Below are 18,168 nucleotides of genomic sequence, written 5' to 3' on the forward strand. Positions count from 1 at the left end.
ATATATATACAGTGGGGAGAACAAGTATTTGATACACTGCTGATTTTGCAGGTTTTCCTACTTACAAAGCATGTAGAGGTCTGTAAAATAAAAGCGTCTGCTAAATGGCATATTATTATTATTATTTATTATTATTAGAGACGGAATCTAAAACAAAAATCCAGAAAATCACATTGTATGATTTTTAAGTAATTCATTTGTATTTTATTGCATGACATAAGTATTTGATCACCTACCAACCAGTAAGAATTCCGGCTCTCACAGACCTGTTAGTTTTTCTTTAAGAAGCTCTCCTGTTCTCCACTCATTACCTGTATTAACTGCGCCTGTTTGAACTCGTTACCTGTATAAAAGACACCTGTCCACACACTCAATCAAACAGACTCCAACCTCTCCACAATGGCCAAGACCAGAGAGCTGTGTAAGGACATCGGGGATAAAATTGTAGACCTGCACAAGGCTGGGATGGGCTACAGGACAATAGGCAAGCAGCTTGGTGAGAAGGCAACAACTGTTGGCGCAATTATTAGAAAATGGAAGAAGTTCAAGATGAGGGTCAATCACCCTCGGTCTGGGGCTCCATGCAAGATCTCACCTCGTGGGGCATCAATGATCATGAGGAAGGTGAGGGATCAGCCCAGAACTACACGGCAGCTGGGACCTCTACATGCTTTGTAAGTCGGAAAACCTGCAAAATCGGCAGTGTATCAAATACTTGTCCTCCCCACTGTATATACATACATACATAAACACACATACAGTGAGGGAAAAAAGTATTTGATCCCCTGCTGATTTTGTATGTTTGCCCACTGACAAAGACATGATCAGTCTATAATTTTAATGGTAGGTTTATTTGAACAGTGAGAGACAGAATAACAACAAAAATATCCAGAAAAACGCATGTCAAAAATGTTATAAGTTGATTTGCATTTTAATGAGGGAAATAAGTATTTGACCCCTCTGCAAAACATGACTTAATACTTGGTGGCAAAACCCTTGTTGGCAGTCACAGAGGTCAGATGTTTCTTGTAGTTGGCCACCAGGTTTGCACACATCTCAGGAGGGATTTTGTTCCACTCGTCTTTGCAGATCTTCTCCAAGTCATTAAGGTTTCGAGGCTGACGTTTGGCAACTCAAACCTTCAGCTCCCTCCACAGATTTTCTATGGGATTAAGGTCTGGAGACTGGCTAGGCCACTCCAGGACCTTAATGTGCTTCTTCTTGAGCCACTCCTTTGTTGCCTTGGCCGTGTGTTTTGGGTCATTGTCATGCTGGAATACCCATCCACGACCCATTTTCAATGCCCTGGCTGAGGGAAGGAGGTTCTCACCCAAGATTTGACGGTACATGGCCCCGTCCATCGTCCCTTTGATGGAGTGAAATTGTCCTGTCCCCTTAGCAGAAAAACACCCCCAAAGCATAATGTTTCCACCTCCATGTTTCACGGTGGGGATGGTGTTCTTGGGGTCATAGGCAGCATTCCTCCTCCTCCAAACACGGCGAGTTGAGTTGATGTGGTCCTCTGTAACTCAGCTGGTAGAGCTTGTAACGCCAGGGTAGTTGGTTTGATCCCCGGGACCACCCATACACAAAAATGTATGCACGCATGCTAAATGGCATATTATATTATTATGCCAAAGAGCTCGATTTTGGTCTCATCTGACCACAACACTTTCACGCAGTTCTCTTCTGAATCATTCAGATGTTCATTGGCAAACTTCAGATGGCCCTGTATATGTGCTTTCTTGAGCAGGGGGACCTTGCGGTGTCGTAGAAATATTTGACTCAAAAGTAGTATCTCTCAATAAACTGGAGCCTATGAATCCAAAAATGTGACTTTATTATTGCGCAACAAAGCTGAGCTGCTCCATGGAACACCTGGCTCTCCTTGGCTTAAAGATCTCCTTTTATACAAATACAAATGCATAGTCATGTTTACATAGCATATACAGCTACTCCCCTTAAGATAATTGATTTACATCTTTAACTGCCAAGCCATCATTATCTTTCAAAGTCCAATAACACATGTTGTTTACTCTTACAAGGACTACGTGCGCTTTCCAATTGAGGCCTCTTTCCCTTATCTCTTTATATTGGTGGCGTGACTCAGACACTTTCTTAAAAAACAATATACATACATTCATTAAAGCATGGTTACACACTGCATTGGCTATATTCCTAATTTAGACATGCATCTGGATTATAAAAATGTAAATCATGTTTACTATATTTTACCTTTGACATTTCCCAACATTTTGCCTTAATGATACATCATTTATTTCCATAGCGGGCACTGCAGGATTTCAGTCCTTCAATTGTTTTCTTTGTGACTATGGTCCCAGCTGCCTTGAAATCATTGACAAGATACTCTCGTGTAGTTCTGGGCTGATTCCTCACCGTTCTCATGATCATTGCAACTCCACGAGGTGAGATCTTGCATGGAGCCCCAGGCCGAGGGAGATTGACAGTTATTTTGTGTTTCTTCCATTTGCGAATAATCGCACCAACTGTTGTCACCTTCACACCAAGCTGCTTGGCGATGGTCTTGTAGCCCATTCCAGCCTTGTGTAGGTCTACAATCTTGTCCCTGACATGCCTGGAGAGCTCTTTGGTCTTGGCCATGGTGGAGAGGTTGGAATCTGATTGATTGCTTGCTTCTGTGGACAGGTGTCTTTTATACAGGTAACACGCTGAGATTAGGAGCACTCCCTTTAAGAGTGTGTGCCTAATCTCAGCTCGTTACCTGTATAAAAGACACCTGGGAGCCAGAAATCTTTCTGATTGAGAGGGGGTCAAATACTTATTTCCCTCATTAAAATGCAAATCAATTTATAACATTTTTAACATGCGTTTTTCTGGAATTTTGTTGTTATTCTGTCTCTCATTGTTCAAATAAACCTACCATTAAAATTATAGACTGATCATGTCTTTGTCAGTGGGCAAACGTACAAAATCAGCAGGGGATCAAATACTTTTTTCCCTCACTGTACTTATTATGGACACAGTATGCTTTACATTATTAGTTATCTTGTTGTTATTAGTTGTTATTAGTTGTTATTAGTCCCATCCTTCAACTCCATTCAACACCACCCATCTATCTCTTAATACCATCCATATTGGATTTCTATTTGCCATATATTTTTCAACTGTACTGTGATGTTTACAAAAGTTCTGAACCTTTCTATTCTCATTGTTTCTACAGATTGTAAATTGAAAATAAACATTTTTGCTAAAAGTATTATTATATTATTGATCGATTGACTATGACTTTTCAGATCACCCAGTAATGCTATCTGCAGGGTTAGCTCCAGGTAAATATTGCAATTCTTTAGCCATTCCTGGATCTGAGTCCAAAAACAAGCTACAAATGGACTGTACCAAAACAAATGATCTAATGATTCTGTCTCTTCGCAGCAAAATCTGCAGAGCTGGGAAGATTGTATCCCCCATATAAATAACATTCTATTGGTAGAAAGAATTTTATACAATAATTTAAATTGAACGATTCTAAGTTTTTAATCCGCCATCGTTTTGCATATCAGTTCATAAACACTATGCCATGGAATCGGTATGTCAATGTAACACCCTGGCGCTGGGACTCTATATGTTGAGCCAGGGTGTGTTCGTTCTATGTGGTGTAATTCTAGTTTGGGAGTTCTAGTTTGTTTATTTCTATGTTGGCCTGAGTGACTCCCAATCAGAGGCAACGAGTGTCAGCTGTGACTGGTTGTCTCTGATTGGGAGCCATATTTAAACTGTCTGTTTTTCCCTTTGTGTTTGTGGGTTCTTGTTCCGTGTTGGTCTATGTTACCTAGGACGGTACGAGTCGTTTGTTGTTTTTGTTTACTGTCCGTGTTTATCGCTAATGATAAATAAACATGTTCGTTCATCACGCTGTGCCTTGGTCCTCCTCTCTTAACGACGATCGTGACAGTCAAAAATCTCTTCACAACTATTTTGCAATCTATATGGGACGGCTGTCAATCCTTTAGTCCTTAAATGAAACAGGTATACTTTTTTATTTATCACAGTTATATTTAACCAATTATAACTTCCACTTTCCTCTTCCATCTTTGCGGTAATGCTGCAATTATTTGGTTGTAATTTTGGGTAGAGCAGACATTTCCATTCAATGGGGAAAAAAAGTATTTAGTCAGCCACCAATTGTGCAAGTTCTCCCACTTAAAAAGATGAGAGAGGCCTGTACTTTTCATCATAGGTACATGTCAACTATGACGGACAAAATGAGAAGAAAAAAATCCAGAAAATCACATTGTAGGATTTTTAATGAATTTATTTGCAAATTATGGTGGAAAATAAGTATTTGGTCAATACCAAAAGTTTCTCAATACTTTGTTATATACCCTTTGTTGGCAATGACACAGGTCAAACGTTTTCTGTAAGTCTTCACAAGGTTTTCACACACTGTTGCTGGTATTTTGGCCCATTCCTCCATGCAGATCTCCTCTAGAGCAGTGATGTTTTGGGGCTGTCGCTGGGCAACACAGACTTTCAACTCCCTCCAAAGATTTTCTATGGGGTTGAGATCTGGAGACTGGCTAGGCCACTCCAGGACCTTGAAATGCTTCTTACGAAGCCACTCCTTCGTTGCCCGGGCGGTGTGTTTGGGATCATTGTCATGCTGAAAGACCCAGCCACGTTTCATCTTCAATGCCCTTGCTGATGGAAGGAGGTTTTCACTCAAAATCTCACGATACATGGCCCCATTCATTCTTTCCTTTACACGGATCAGTCGTCCTGGTCCCTTTGCAGAAAAACAGCCCCAAAGCATGATGTTTCCACCCCCATGCTTCACAGTAGGTATGGTGTTCTTTGGATGCAACTCAGCATTCTTTGTCCTCCAAACACGACGAGTTGAGTTTTTACCAAAAAGTTATATTTTGGTTTCATCTGACCATATGACATTCTCCCAATCCTCTTCTGGATCATCCAAATGCACTCTAGCAAACTTCAGACGGGCCTGGACATGTACTGGCTTAAGCAGGGGGACACGTCTGGCACTGCAGGATTTGAGTCCCTGGCGGCGTAGTGTGTTACTGATGGTAGGCTTTGTTACTTTGGTCCCAGCTCTCTGCAGGTCATTCACTAGGTCCCCCCGTGTGGTTCTGGGATTTTTGCTCACCGTTCTTGTGATCATTTTGACCCCACGGGGTGAGATCTTGCGTGGAGCCCCAGATCGAGGGAGATTATCAGTGGTCTTGTATGTCTTCCATTTCCTAATAATTGCTCCCACAGTTGATTTCTTCAAACCAAGCTGCTTACCTATTGCAGATTCAGTCTTCCCAGCCTGGTGCAGGTCTACAATTTAGTTTCTGGTGTCCTTTGACAGCTCTTTGGTCTTGGCCATAGTGGAGTTTGGAGTGTGACTGTTTGAGGTTGTGGACAGGTGTCTTTTATACTGATAACAAGTTCAAACAGGTGCCGTTAATACAGGTAACGAGTGGAGGACAGAGGAGCCTCTTAAAGAAGAAGTTACAGGTCTGTGAGAGCCAGAAATCTTGCTTGTTTGTAGGTGACCAAATACTTATTTTCCACCATAATTTGCAAATAAATTCATTAAAAATCCTACAATGTGATTTTCTGGATTTTTTTCTCTCAATTTGTCTGTCATAGTTGACGTGTACCTATGATGAAAATTACAGGCCTCTCTCATCTTTTTAAGTGGGAGAACTTGCACAATTGGTGGCTGACTAAATACTTTTTTTCCCCACTGTATGTTTTTGTTAGCTGCATTTGCGACATAACTCCACCAGTCCTACCGATGATATCATTTACGAAGATTGTACCTTTTTTAAATTTAAGTGTTTGTTTGTAGAGTGATTCAGTTGGTTTCAGATGTGAGAAGATCATAGCATGCATATATATATATTTTGGCGGCCTCCAGAGGAAGGTAAGGTCTTATAAACCTAAAGTTGGATAATCCAAACTTGACCGTGTTTTCCGTCCAAAATGACGCCGAGATACCTGAAGTTAGACACACCTTTCAGATTCTCCCCGTTAACAAGAACAGCTCGTTGGGAAGAATCAATTGATTTTTTTAGGAATAGTACATACAAACAGTCTTGTTGATATTTAAATGCAAACAAGAATCAGTCATCCGTTTAGAAACATTTACCATAGCTTCAGTTAACTTTTTAACAACTTGTTGTCTGTTTTTTGATTTTACATACGGGACTGTATCGTCTGCATACATCTGCATGTTAACTTGTGGGCAAGCAAGTGTGAGATCATTTATATGGATGGTAAACAGAAGGGGGCCTAATATTGACTCTTGTGGGACCCCAATGTTATAGTAAAGAGAGTCCGACTGAGTGTTCTCCAGACGAACCCTTTGACTTCCTTTTGTCAGATAGGAATACATCCAACTAATGGCTTCAGTGGACACATTAAGGGAGGATAGTTTGGATAGGAGGACATCATGATTCACAGTATCAAAGGCCTTTTTAAGATCCAAAAAGACTGCGCTGACTTCACCACCTATATCTAGTTTAGATTTAATGTACTCCAGAAAATAGCAAGTAGAATGGTTAGTTCTGAATCCAAATTGCATTTGATGTATGGAGTTGCCCTGATTGAGCTGATCAGTCAGATGATCAGCCACCCATCTTTCAACTACTTATGATAAGACTGGAAGAATGCTTATAGGTCGGTAATTTTCCACCAGTGTTGGGTCACCAGATTTTAAAACAGGTATCACTGCAGCAGACTTCCAAGCATTGGGGAAAATCCTATATTTGATGGACAGATTAACTAGATGTACAATAGGGGCAATCAGAGAATATTTGTGTCTCTTCAGGAATACAGTGTCTAGACCAAACACATATTTTGTTCTAGAGCTCCTGAATAAGCTAATAATGCTGTCTACTGCTGACGCCGAGATTTCAGGATTCCTAAATATTGGTTTATTATTATCCATGGGAGTGAGAACTGTGGTCTTGGTCAAACATCTTTGAGCCAGTTCCCTGACAGAGTCAACAAAACAATTCTTAAAGGTGGTGGATATGAAATTGGAGTCTTCAATTAGAATCCCATAAACCTTTAATAATCCGGACACTTATAAGAAAGCATCAATACAGAACCATGCATGAGAGCACCAGCTGTTCCGGACGACTGTGTGATCATGTTCTCCGTAGCCGATGTGAGTACGATCTTTAAACAGGTTAGCATTCACAAGGCCGCAGGGCCAGACGGATTACCAGGACGTGTACTCAAAGTATGCGCTGACCAGCTGGCAAGTGTCTTCACTGACATTTTCAACCTCTCCCTGACCCATTTTGTAAAGCTACATGTTTCAAGCAGACCACCATAGTCTCCGTAACCAAGAACGCCAAGGTAACCTGTCTAAATGACTATCGCCCCGTAGCACTCAAATCTGTAGCCATGAAATGCTTTGAAAGGCTGGTCAAGCCTCACATCAACACCATCATCCCAGACACCCTGGATCAACTCCAGTTCGCATACCGCCCCAACAGATCCACAGATGACGCAATCTCTTTTGCACTCCACAGTGCCCTTTCCCACCTGCACAAGAGGAACAGCTATGTGAGAATGCTGTTAATTGACTACTGCTCAGCGTTCAATGCCATAGCGCCCTCCAAGCTCATCACTCAGTTAAGGACCCTGGGACTGAACACCTCCCTCTGCAACTGGATCCTGGACTTCCTCAGGTGGTAAGGGTAGGCAACAACACATCCGCCACACTGACCCTCAACACGGGGGCCCCTCAGGGGTGCGTGCTTAGTCCCCTCCTGTACTCCCTGTTAACCCACGACTACGTGCCCGCGCATGACTCCAACACCGTCATTAAGTTTGCCGACGACACAACGGTGGTAGGCCTGATCATTGACGACAATGAAACAGCCTGTAGGGTGGCGGTCAGAGACCTGGCAGTGCAGTGCCTGAACAATAACCATGCCCTCAACATCAGCAAGACAATGGAGCTGATCGTGGACTACAGGAAACAGAGGATCGAGTACGCCCCCATTCACATCGACAGGGCTGTAGTGGAGTGGGTCGAGAGCTTCAAGTTCTTCGGTGTCCACATCATTAAGGATCTATCATGGTCCAAACACAGTCATGAAGAGGGCACGACAACGCATCTTCCCCCTCAGGAGGCTGAAAATATTTGGCATGGGCCCTCTCAGATCCTCAAAAACGTCTACATCTGCACCATTGAGAGCATCTTGACTGGCTGCATCACCGCTTGGTATGGCAACTGCTTGGCATCTGACAACAAGGCACTACAGAGGGTAGTGCGTACAGCCCAGTACATCACTGGGGGCCAAGCTCCCTGCCATCCAGGACCTCTATACCAGGCAGTGTCAGAGGAAGGCCCTAAAAATTGTCAAAGACTCCAGCCACCATAGACTGTTCGCTCTGCTACCGCATACAAGCGGTACCGATGCAACAGGACCCTGAACAGCTTCTTACCCGAAGCCATAAGACTGTAGTGCTGAGCGATTAACCAACTAATTGACTGACATTGGTTCAATTACTTGAATTCCATTTAGTTTCGGGGGGGGGGGGGTTTGTGAGCCCAACAAGCCATTTCTCTAGAGAGAAATCAAATTATTCAAGAAAGAAATCTGAGAAATCAAGTAAAAAACTATGTGGGATGCTGGGCTGAAAGGAGTTGTAGTTTCCATTAAGCAAATATTCAACCTAGTTCAGCGCAGAAACGTGGTAATTAACGACAATGACCATAATCCATTGCGCCAGTTTTTCCCGGCTCAGAGACGGATCAGGAAGAGGCGAAGCGAGAAGTTTCTCTCTTGCCAAAATCTGTCCAAAATAAGCCCAATGCATTTATATGGTCTTATTTTGGACCTAAACTTGTCGCCTGCCTTCCCACCTTTGGGACAACGACTCCCATTGTTAGGGCGGAGACACGAGCATCTCGTCATTATATATAGATCTCTGGACGGATACACTTTTATGCCTGCTACATTAGGTTAGATACGCATAGACCGCATAGACCGCATGAGAGAGGATTGTTACTTACACAACACAATGAGGAGAGGGACAGAGAGAGTTTGTTAAACAACCTGTATTAATTTGTGGATATCCATCACCATTTCGTATGATATGTTACGAATTACAATTTGTATTAAATGCTACGAATTTGCAGAACGTACAATATGTTACAAATTTGCAAAAACATATGATATGTTACGGATTCTAGCTAGGTGGCTAGGTGGCTGGCTAACTTTAGCTAGGCTAGGGGTTAGGGTTAGGGGTTAGGGTTAAGGTTAGGGTTAAGTTTAGGAGTTAGGTTAAAGGGTTAACGTTAGGGTTAGCGTTAGGGGAAGAGTTAGCTAAAAGGGTTGTCTTATGTAACCATACCAAACGTAACATATCATACTAATTTGAGTGTTCCGGATTTACAGTTACTATGTCTAGTCTATGAGACCAGGCTGCGTGAAATTATACCTTATCTATTTTGAAGAACTAGTGAAATGATTTTGCAGCATACTTAGGCAGGATAGCTATTTAATAGGATGACTAAAGACAGTACAGTATGGGGAGCACATAACGTTAAATGGCCTGGCTGGCTGAGTGCTACTGCCTGAGCAGAGATGAGATGATTACTTTAAGGAATTAAAAATAATAATGTCATCAATTTAAAACGAATTCATACACACAACTGAAATATTGTATTATTTCATAGTAATTTCCTATTTTCATATTGATGTCTACCCAAAGATGACCTGACAGAGACAATGGAATATTTTCAATGTTTTGGCAATTGAATGTTCACTATTTTTGGCTTTGGAATTTCATAATACTTTTGATGTGAAAAACTAATCTCGAAATCGAAAACTGTGATTTTTTAAATAATCTAACCGAAACCAAACCATCCTAAAAAGCACTAACCGCTCAGCACTATAAAACTGCTAAATAGTTAGTCCAGGTAGCTATTTGGTTAACTATTTAACTATCTGCATTGACCCTTTTTGCACAATTTTTTTTGTCTCTTCACATACGCTGCTGCTTCTGTTTATTATCTGTCACTTTATTCCTAGTTATATGTATTGGACATATCTACCTCAATTACCTAGTACCACTGCACATCGACTCAATACTGGTACCTCTTGTATGTAGCCAATTTATAGTTCTATTATTATGTGTTTTACTTTTCTATTATTTCTCTATTTTCTTTCTCTCTGCATTGTTGGGAACGGACCATAAGTAAGCATTTCACTATTAGTCTACACCTTTTGTTTACAAATCATGTGAAGAATAACATTTTATTTGAACGTTGTAAAGTGCATTCGGAAAGTCTTCAGACCCCTTGACATTTTCCACATTTTGTTACCTTACATCCTTATTCTGAAAATGTTTTTGTTTTTTAAAATAATCCTAATCAATCTAGACACAATACCCTATAATAACAAAGCAAAAACAGGTTTTTATTATTATTATTATTATTGTGCAAATTTACACTACCAGTCAAAAGTTTGGAGACACCTACACATTCAAGGATTTTTCTTTATTTTTTACAAGTTTTTACATTATAGAATAATAGTGAAGACATCAAAACTATGAAATAACAGATATGGAATCATGTAGTAACCCAAAAAAATATATCCAAATATATTTTATATTTGAGATTCTTCAAATAGCCACCCTTTACCTTGATGACTGCCTTCTTAAAAGTTAATTTGTGGAATTTCTTTCCTTCTTAATGCGCCAATCAGTTGTGTTGTGACAAGGTATACAGATGATAGCCCTATTTGGTAAAATACCAAGTCCACACTATGGCAAGAACAGCTCAAATATCAAGAGAAACAACAGTCCATCATTACTTTAAGAACTTTGAAAGTTTCTTCAAGTGCAGTCGCAAAAACCATCAAGCGCTATGATGAAACTGGCTCTCATGAGGACCGCCACAGGAATGGAAGACCCAGAGATTTACATTTACATTTTAGTCATTTAGCAGACGCTCTTATCCAGAGCGACTTACAGGAGCAATTAGGGTTAAGTGCCTTGCTCAAGGGCACATTTACGTCATTTAGCAGACGCTCTTATCCAGAACGACTCACCAATTGGTGCGTTCACCCTATAGCCAGTGGGATAACCACTTTACAATTTTTTTGGGGGGGGGGGGGGGTAGAAGGATTACTTTATCCTATCCCAGGTAATCCTTAAAGAGGTGGGGTTTCAAATGTCTCCGGAAGGTGGTGAGTGACTCCGCTGTCCTGGCGTCGTGAGGGAGCTTGTTCCACCATTGGGGTGCCAGAGCAGCGAACAGTTTTGACTGGGCTGAGCGGGAGCTATGCTTCCGCAGAGGAAGGGGAGCCAGCAGGCCAGAGGTGGATGAACGCAATGCCCTCGTTTGGGTGTAGGGACTGATCAGAGCCCGAAGGTACAGAGGTGCCGTTCCCCTCACTGCTCCATAGGCAAGCACCATGGTCTTGTAGCGGATGCGAGCTTCAACTGGAAGCCAGTGGAGTGTGCGGAGGAGGGGGGTGACGTGAGAGAACTTGGGAAGGTTGAACACCAGACGGGCTGCGGCATTCTGGATGAGTTGTAGGGGTTTAATGGCACAGGCAGGGAGGCCAGCCAACAGCGAGTTGCAGTAGTCCAGACGGGAGATGACAAGTGCCTGGATTAGGACCTGTGCCGCTTCCTGTGTAAGGCAGGGTCGTACTCTCCGAATGTTGTAGAGCATGAACCTGCAGGAGCGGGTCACCGCCTTGATGTTGGCGGAGAACGACAGGGTGTTGTCCAGGGTCACGCCTAGGCTCTTCGCACTCTGGGAGGAGGACACAGCGGAGTTGTCAACCGTGATGGCGAGATCATGGAACGGGCAGTCCTTCCCCGGGAGGAAGAGCAGCTCCGTCTTGCCAGGGTTCAGCTTGAGGTGGTGATCCGTCATCCATAATGATATGTCTGCCAGACATGGGAAGAAAATGTGGCAAAGAGCTTCCTAGGGTTAGAGGCAGATGCTTGGAATTTAGAGTGGTAGAAAGTGGCCTTAGCAGCAGAAACAGATGAAGAAAATGTAGAGAGGAGGGAGTGAAAAGATGCCAGGTCGGCAGGGAGTTGAGTTTTCTTCCATTTCCGCTCCGCTGCCCGGAGCTCTGTTCTGTGAGCTCGCAATGAGTCATCAAGCCACGGAGCTGGAGGGGAGGACCGAGCCGGCCGGGAGGATAGGGGACACAGAGAGTCAAAGGATGCAGAAAGGGAGGAGAGGAGGGTTGAGGAGGCAGAATCAGGAGATTGGAGGGAGAAGGATTGAGCAGGGGGAAATCTGCTGCAGAGGATATGTTCATTAGAGTTACCAGCCTCAGAAATTGCTGCCCAAATAAATGCTTCACAGAGTTCAAGTAACAGACACATCTCCGACATAACATAGATACAGCAAATCCCCTTATTGTATGGGACACCTTTAAATGTGCCTTTAGAGGCCATGCAATTCAGTACTCATCTCGAAAACAAAAGCAATTTAGGTCAAGAGTTTATACTAACAAAGGAAATAGAAAGTCTAACAGAACAGATAGATGGCAATAAAAACTGTAACATAGAGGCTCAGAATAAATTAGAGGAAAAACAAAAAGAAATGGAGAAACTTATTCAAGAAAGATCAAGTGTAATATATTATAAAAATAAAGCAAACTGGATGGAATATGGGGAAAAATGCACCAAATTATTTTTTAATCTTCAACATAGGAATGCTACCAAAAAGAATATAATGAAACTGGTTACAATTGACGGAGTCACCCATGATTCACCAAATTATATTTTGAAGGAGGAAACGAAACAAAGTACTTTAAGCATATGTTTTCGTTTCAGTCGCCTCCATCTCCTCTAACTGAAGCTAATTGTAGAGATTTTTTTTCTATTGATAATGTAAAATTAACAGCCATACAGAAAGACTCATGTGAAGGTGAAATTACAGAGGAGGATCTTCTGGATGCAATTAAAGACTTTAAGTCCGGGAAAACTCCAGGGTTTTATGGCATACCAGTCGAGGTATACCAAACCTTTTTTGATATACTAAGAGGACCATTATTAGCATGTTTTAATCACTCCTATGTAAATGGTAGATTATCTGACACTCAAGAAGAAGGTCTGATCTCATTATTACTGAAACAGGATACTAGTGGAAAATATAAAGTTGGAGGCCCCTTACACTTCAGTGTTGTGATGCAAAAATTCTAGCAAAATGTATAGCGCATAGAATTAAAAAGGTATTGTCGGATATTATTCATTCTAATCAGACAGGTTTTTTACATGGAAGATACATTGGAGATAATATAAGGCAAGTATTGGAAACAATAGAACACTATGGAAAATCTGGGAAACCAGGCCTGCTATTCATAGCAGACTTCGAAAAGGCATTTGATAAAGTACGACTGGGGTTTATATATAAATGCCTGGAGCATTTCAATTTTGGAGAATCTCTTATAAGATGGGTCAAAATCATGTATAGTAACCCTAGGTGTAAAATAGTAAATAATGGCTATTTCTCAGAAAGTTTTAAACTGTCAAGAGGAGTGAAACAAGGTTGTCCATATCGGCATATCTATTTATTGTGGCCATAGAGATGTTAGCTATTAAAATCAGATCCAACAATAATATCAGGGGATTAGAAATCCAGGGCTTAAAAACAAAGGTGTCATTGTACGCTGATGATTCATGTTTTCTTTTAAATCCACAACTAGAATCCCTCCACAGCCTCATAGAGGATCTAGATAAATTTTCTAACCTCTCTGGATTACAACCAAATTATGACAAATGTACTATATTACGTATTGAATCACTAAAAAATACAATTTTTACATTACCATGTAGTTTACCAATAAAATGGTCTGATGGTGATGTGGATATACTCGGAATACATATCCCAAAGGAAATACATTATCTCACTTCAATACATTTTAACAGAAAGTTAGCAAAAATAGATAAGATCTTGCTACCATGGAAAGGTAAATACCTGTCAATTTGTGGAAAAATCACCCTGATTAACTCTTTAGTATTATCCCAGTTTACCTATTTGCTTATGGTCTTTCCTATGCCTAGCGAACAGTTTTTTTTATTATATGAGAAAATAATATTCCATTTAATTTGGAACGGCAAGCCAGACAAAATTAAACGGGCCTATTTATATAATGAATATGAATTCGGAGGACAGAAATTATTAAATATTAAAGCATTAGACCTATCACTAAAAGCTTCAGTCATACAAAAGTTATACTTAAATCCAAACTGGTTCTCTAGCAAATTAGTAAGTTTGTCTCACCCAATGTTCAAGAATAGCCTTTTTCCCTTTATTCAGATTACAACCACTCACTTTCAGTTATTTGAAAGGAAATAATCTCCCAAATATCACTATTTCTAAAACAAGCCATAGAAAGTTGGTTGTAATTTCAATTTAATCCTCCAGAAACGACAGAACAAATAATGCAACATATATTGTGGTTAAACTCAAATATACTAATTGACAAAAACCCTTTTTTTTTTCCATCGGTAGGACTGGTGGAGTTATGTCGCACATGCAGCTAACAAAAACATATGGAAATGTCTGCTCTACCCAAAATTACAACCAAATAATTGCAGACTTACCGCAAAAATGGAAGAGGAAAGTGGAAGGGGGAGAAAGTAAGGAACTTGTCTGTCAGCCTTGCATTAAAGAACATAATTGGTTGAGGAAAACTGTGATAAATAAAAAATATATCAGTTTCATTTAAGGACCAAAGGATTAACAGCCGTCCCATATAGATTGCAAAATTGTTGGGAAGAGATTTTTGACGTACCGATCCCATGGCATAGTGTTTATGAACTGATACGCAAAACGACACCGGATTCAAAACGTAGAAACTTAAATTATTGTATAAAATTATTGCTACCAATAGAATGTTATTTATATGGGGGATACAAGCTTCCCAGCTCTGCAGATTTTGCTGCGAAGAGACAGAATCATTTGATGATTTGTTTTGGTACTGTCCATTTGTAGCTTGTTTTTGGACACAGGTCCAGGAATGGCTAAAGGATTGCAATATTTACCTGGAGCTAACCTTGCAGATAGCATTACTGGGTGATCTGAAAAGTCATAGTCAATCGATCAATAATATAATAATACTTTTAGCAAAAATGTTTATTTTCAATTCACAATCTGTAGAAACAATGAGAATAGAAAGGTTCAGAACTTATGTAAGACATCACAGTACAGTTGAAATATATATGGCAAATAGAAATCCTATATGGATGGTGTTAAGAGATAGATGGGAGGTGTTGAATGGAATTGAAGGATGGGACTAATAACAACTAACAACAAATAATAACAAGATAACTAATAATGTAAGCATACTGTGTCCATAATAAGTACAGTGAGGGAAAAAATTATTTGATCCCCTGCTGATTTTGTACGTTTGCCCACTGACAAAGAAATGATCAGTCTATAATTTTAATGGTAGGTGTATTTGAACAGTGAGAGACAGAATAACAACAAAAAAATCCTGAAAAATGCATGTAAAAAATGTTATAAATTGATTTGCATTTAAATGAGGGAAATAAGTATTTGACCCCCTCTCAATCAGAAAGATTTCTGGCTCCCAGGTGTCTTTTATACAGGTAACGAGCTGAGATTAGGAGCACACTCTTAAAGGGAGTGATCCTAATCTTAGCTTGTTACCTGTATAAAAGACACCTGTCCACAGAAGCAATCAATCAATCAGATTTCAAACTCTCCACCATGGCCAAGATCAAAGATCTCTCCAAGGATGTCAGGGACAAGATTGTAGACCTACACAAGGCTGGAATGGGCTACAACACCATCGCCAAGCAGCTTGGTGAGAAGGTGACAACAGTTGGTGCGATTATTCGCAAATGGAAGAAACACAAAAGAACTGTCAATCTCCCTCGGACTGGGGCTCCATGCAAGATCTCACCTCGTGGAGTTGCAATGATCATGAAAACGGTGAGGAATCAGCCCAGAACTACACGGGAGGATCTTGTCAATGATCTCAAGGCTGCTGGGACCATAGTCACCAAGAAAACAATTGGTAACACACTACGCCGTGAAGGACTGAAATCCTGCAGCGCCCGCAAGGTCCCCCTGCTCAAGAAAGCACATATAAAGGCCCGTCTGAAGTTTGCCAATGAACATCTGAATGATTCAGAGGAGAACTGGGTGAAAGTGTTGTGGTCAGCTCAACTCGCCGTGTTTGGAGGAGGAGGAATGCTGCCTATGACCTCAAGAACACCATCCCCACCGTCAAACATGGAGGTGGAAACATTATGCTTTGAGGGTGTTTTTCTGCTAATGGGACAGGACAACTTCACCGCATCAAAGGGACGATGGACGGGGCCATGTACCGTCAAATCTTGGTGTGAGAACCTCCTTCCCTCAGCCAGGGCATTGAAAATGGGTCGTGGATGGGTATTCCAGCATGACAATGACCCAAAACACACGGCCAAGGCAACAAAGTAGTGGCTCAAGAAGAGGCACATTAAAGTCCTGGAGTGGCCTAGCCAGTCTCCAGACCTTAATCCCATAGAAAATCTGTGGAGGGAGCTGAAGGTTCGAGTTGCCAAACGTAAGCCTCAAAACCTTAGTGACTTGGAGAAGATCTGCAAAGAGGAGTGGAACAAAATCCCTCCTGAGATGTGTGCAAACCTGGTGGCCAACTACAAGAAACATTGTACTCCTGAGTGGCGCAGTGGTCTAAGGCACTGCATCGCAGTGCTAACTGTGCCACTAGAGATCCTGGTTCGAATCCAGGCTCTGTCGCAGCCGGCCGCGACCGGGAGACTCATGGGCGGCGCACAATTCGTCCAGGGTAGGGGAGGGAATGGCCGGCAGGGATGTAGCTCAGTTGATAGAGCATGGCGTTTGCAACGCCAGGGTTGTGGGTTCGATTCCCACGGGGGGCCAGTATAAAAAAATGATGTATTCACTAACTGTAAGTCGCTCTGGATAAGAGCGTCTGCTAAATGACTAAAAAAAAACATCTGACCTCTGTGATTGCCAACAAGGGTTTTGCCACCAAGTACTAAGTCATGTTTTGCAGAGGGGTCAAATACTTATTTCCCTCATTAAAATGCAAATCAATTTATAACATTTTTGACATGCGTTTTTCTGGATATTTTTGTTGTCATTCTGTCTCTCACTGTTCAAATAAACCTACCATTCAAATTATAGACTGATCATGTCTTTGTCAGTGGGCAAACTAACAAAATCAGCAGGGGATCAAATAATTGTATCCCTCACTCATAGGTTGTAGGTTGGGAGCTTTTGTGAAAGAGCACAGTTAGAAAGATATGTCATATAGAAGCAAACCGGATGGACATCATGAAAATTATCGTAGAGGTTGAGAGTAGAAGAAGTTCAGGAGAAAAAACAAACAAAATATAATTATTGTAAAATTGACTGTGTCCATAAAATGTAGATAGTAAGTATAAGCTGGAAGTAGAGGCCTAAGCATTGTTGTTCACTAGTTTACTCCAAGTAGGGAAAGGGTGGCGGGTTGGAAAGTAATAAAGGGGAATATTATTTTTTTATATAGGATATGTATGTATATGTATATGTATGGGTATGTATGTGTGTGTGTGTATGTGTGTGTGTGTGTATGTGTGTGTGTGTGTGTATGTATGTGTGTGTATGTATGTGTGTGTATGTGTATATATATATATATATACAAAATAAAAAACCCAGACACATCTCAACATCAATTGTTCAGAGGAGACTGGTAACTTGCTGCAAAGAAACCACTACTAAAGGACACCAATAAGAAGAAGAGACTTGCTTGGGCCAAGAAACACGAGCAATGGACATTAGACCGGTGAAAATGTGTCCTTTGGTCTGGAGTCCAAATTGGAGATTTTTGGTTCCAACCGCCATGGCTTTGTGAGACGTGTGTGGGTGAACGGATGATCTCTGCATGTGCATTTCCCACCGTAAAGCATGGAGGAGGAGGTGTTATGGTGTGGGGGTGGTTTGCTGGTGACACTGTCTGTGATTTATTTAGAATTGAAGGCACACTTAACCAGCATGGCTACCACAGCATCCCATCTGGTTTGGACATAGTGGGACAACACACCTCCAGGCTGTGTAAGGGCTATTTTACCAAGAAGGAGAGTGATGGAGTGCTGCATCAGATGACCTGGCCTCCACAATCCCCCGACCTCAACCCAATTGAGATG

This window comes from Coregonus lavaretus, assembly GCF_964263955.1.
Source record: "Coregonus lavaretus genome assembly, chromosome: 21".
NCBI classification, from domain to species: Eukaryota; Metazoa; Chordata; class Actinopteri; order Salmoniformes; family Salmonidae; genus Coregonus; species Coregonus lavaretus.